Source organism: Miniopterus natalensis, chromosome 4 (assembly GCF_054644295.1).
Source record: "Miniopterus natalensis isolate mMinNat1 chromosome 4, mMinNat1.hap1, whole genome shotgun sequence".
In the NCBI taxonomy this organism is placed as follows: Eukaryota; Metazoa; Chordata; class Mammalia; order Chiroptera; family Miniopteridae; genus Miniopterus; species Miniopterus natalensis.
The window spans coordinates 88,473,865-88,478,000 of record NC_142084.1 but is presented as its reverse complement, the minus strand read 5'-3'; positions in this window follow the sequence as shown (position 1 = coordinate 88,478,000).

Below are 4,136 nucleotides of genomic sequence, written 5' to 3'. Positions count from 1 at the left end.
ACTAAATAGAAATAATGAGAATGTAAGTCCCTCAAAAGTCTATACAAATCTTGGGAAAAGCGTTATGGATTGGGGGCATGTGCATTGGAGGCATGATTCTGTAAAAGTGGAAGCAGACATGTAGATTACGAGAACACTGCAACTGTTTTCCCGTCATTATATTTCATTAGACAGTTTTCATTTCTTGACTGATGTGAACAATCCTCCACAATCAGCTATTCAAGAAAGAATTTGCAGGGGTATCCTTTCTATCCAGAAAGAAGTGGTAACTGAGTTCAAGCAAACAAACAAACAGGCAAAACCCCAACTTTGTTCCACTTTTAACAGCAAAGTTGACACAATCACAAGACATCTAATTTTATGGGGCTAAAGGGGCTCTTGGGAAACTCAGGACTAAATACCTGGAACAATTTGGTAAGGAGTCTGCACTCTAAATGGCCTGTAGATTGGTGCAGCTGCAGGCAATTTGCAGGAGACTGGCAGTGTGGTGAGTGGCCCTGTGGCACTGAATGCTAATCTGAGACTATCCACGCCAACAGCTTTTGCCATTCATCATTCTCGCTTCCAGATGGCTCCCATTGTCTTTCTAGTCCTCTTTTTGTGCAAATGGCTGCTCTTAAATCGCAGTATATTGGTGTTGGAAGCAATTTTATTATTCATCCAGTAGTCCAATTACCATTCTTTACAGGAGAGGAAATGGAAACCCAAAAAGGGGAAATATCATGGTCAGAACTAACCACTTACTTAGTGTCAGGCTGAGGCAAGAACATTTATCTCTTGGATCTCAGCCCTGTGCTCATTGCAGTTCACCAGGATCTCATGCTTTTTGGGAAAGCACATAGCACAGGATTTGGAGTTAGATGTCACAAGTGCAAATCTCATCTCCATTATTTAATAGTCACTTGACCTTGGACAGTTAATCTCTAGTTTCCTCATCTGTAAAATGAGGATTGTAATGGGACCTCCATCACAGGCTGTCATGACAACAAATTGATGCTGGTAATTCAAGTGCTTAGTATAGTGTCTGGTATATAGCAAATGCTCAGTTAGTTAACATTTATCATTATAAGCTCCAAAGTTTTTCACATTAAGAAAGGAAGAATTGGTTCTTTGTAGGAGGTAGAACCAAAGGAGACAATATTTTGTTTATGAGCATTTGCATAGGCTTATTTTGACTTTGTACATGCTTATAGTATATTTCAGTCCAGTAATCTATACTTGCTAACCTGATGGCTGAAAATGTCCTTCTGTAGGGAACATTTTGCTGGACAGAAGGAAGAAGGAAAATATTAGGTTCTTTTTTTTAAAAAAATATATCTTTATTGATTTCAGAGAGAGGAAAGGAGAAGGAGAGAGAGATAGAAACATCAATGATGAGAGAGTCATTGATTGAGCCCGCAACCTGGGCATGTGCCCTGCTGGGGAATCGAACCCCAATCTCCTGGATCCTAGGTTGATGCTCAACTGCTGAGCCACGCCCGTCCGGGCAAAATATTAGGTTCTTAAATACAGTGCTCCCTGAGTAGGTCTGGCATGTATTAATTGGTAATGATAATCAGTGGACCCTGGCATCAATTTTGGGTACCAACTATTAATAAAAATATTCTCTGAATTCATTATACTGTGCGTATTTAAGAAACAGTTTGATTTTTTCAAGGTTATAAAATGGCTTCAAAATGAAACAACACTCAATCTTTGTATTACTTCAGAGGATAGTGGTGACTGTACAAGCTTTCTAATTTTTAGAGATATAATTAATGCATTGAGAAATCTAAATGAGAAGGTAAATGGTACTAAGCAACACATAATACTCTTTAAAATTAATGTATTTATTGTCAGTTGAAGACAGAAAATTAACTTGAAATCTTGGGAGGTGATTAGCATCTGGAAGATGCCAAAAAATATATACTCTTGGAAAGAATTTATTAAGAAGACAATGGTCTTTGACCTGCTGACATTTAATCTCGACTAAAAAGTGTTTTTCCATGAAATCATGACATTTTTATCATTAATACAGAAGTTCAATTTCCATGGTAACAAAGCCTAATGCAGTATTCTCCACAGACTAACTGCAGTGGAATTACAAGAGGGAGACATTTTTAAGATGCAGATTCCCTGGTTCTACCCCAGAGGTTCAGAAGGTCTAGTTGGAGCCCAGGAATCTGTATGATTAACATCTCTCCAAATGATTCTTGGGCTCCTAAAATTTGAAAACCAGTGGCAGAAAGGAATTCCTAGTTTGGACATTCTATTGCTTCAAACAAAAATAAGCCATGTCTTAAGAAAACCTAACATACCTAAATCTTAGAACTAAAAATGTTTATATACATTACTGAAGCATTTCCTGTCTACAAAAAAGGACTTATGTCATACTTTAAAAATAGTGCAGATAACCCTGGCCAGTGTTCCTCAGTTGGTTGGAGAGTCATTCTGCACATGAAAAGGTGGCAGGCTCGATTTTTAGTCAGGGCACATACCCAGGCCGTGGGTTCTGTCTCCTGCCAGGGCATGTACAGGAGGCAACTGATGAATGATTCTCTCTCACATTGATGTTTCTCTTTCTCCTTTATTCCCCCCAAAATCAATTAAAATATAGTGCAGATAATAGTATGATGGTTGCCAAAGGGGGCTGGGCGAAGGAAGAAGAGGGTAAAGGAGTCACCACCGGAGACTTTCAGTGGTGAGCACACAGTGCAGTACAACAGCATATGTAATAGAATCGTACACTTGAAACTCATATAATGTTTTTAACCAATGTAACCCCAATAAAATTAATAAAATAGTGAGCGTTTATGCATATATGATGATTCTTTGTACAAATTTGACCAATGCCAACCTTCTCCCACCACCCAGAGAAAACAAAACAAAACAAAAAAGCCTAACAAACAACACACTTTGATACTCAGTGCAAACCTGACCTCACCTATGATGTCTCCATCTGAGCTCAGATGGCCCGCAGTGTCTGGACCGCTCATTGTACCCTGCTTTGTAACACGGTATTTTCATGTGAGTAGGCCTTGTCTCCTTGCTAGAACACTTTCAGAGAATGGACTGTGGGTACAATTGCTTGTGTTCTTGTGTTCTTCTCTTTCTTTCTCCTTGCTTGCTTTACTCATTAATTTATGAAAAAGTTTATCAGATGTAAATCTGCTCTATATTATGTTGTGTGATAAGTTATAGGCGGTGAAAAATCAGTGAAACTAAGATGAGGGTATGGACTATATCAGGGTTTGGCAAAGTGCAGATCACTGGCCAAATCTGGCCAGTTGTCTGTTTTTGTAAATAAAGATTTATTGAAATACAGCCCTCCCCATTCCTTTGGGTATTGTCTATAGCTGCTTTTCTGCTAATGTAGCCAAAATGAGCGGTTGCTACAGAGATTATATGGCCAGCAAAGCCTGAAATATTTACTATTGGCCCCTGACAGAAGGTTAGCTGACTTCTGCATTATATGATTGCTAAGGTCCTGCCCAGCTCACAGCACTCTACTGATGAGTACTGATGAAAGTGCAGGGTCCTGTCAGAGGTGTTAAAGGAAACTCAGTTTTGATTAGGGTGATGGGTATCTCAGGATGTGGTATTTAATCTGAGTCCTGCAGGATTTGTAAGAATTAAGGCAGGCCAGGAATTGGAGAAGGGCATTCCAAGCAAAAGTTTTAAGAAATTTTGTTTTCCAAAATAAAATTCGATGGCCCCAAAGAAGGGAAAATAAAAACATATAAATGCCAGCAATATTTATTGTTATTTATATAGGAAATACGATGAAATGATTTATATCCTGAATTAGGGGTGGTATGTTTTTTTGCCGCTAACTAAGCATGTGAGATTAGATGCCATTTAAACTTTTAGCACATATAGTCAATACTATTGTGATAAAATAGTAACTACTTTAAGCTTTGCCATCAATACAATCTCTGTTACAACTGCTCATTCCTGTTGTTGCAGCATGGAAACAGCTATTAACAATATGTAAATAAATGAGCATTGGCTGTGTTCCAGTGAAATTTTATGAATAGTGCAGCTTGAAGTTCATACTATTTTCATGTGTCACGAAATATTATTTGTTTGCTTCTTTCAATGAATTAAAACAGTGAAAAACATTCTTAACTCATGGGGCATACAAAAAACAGGTAGTG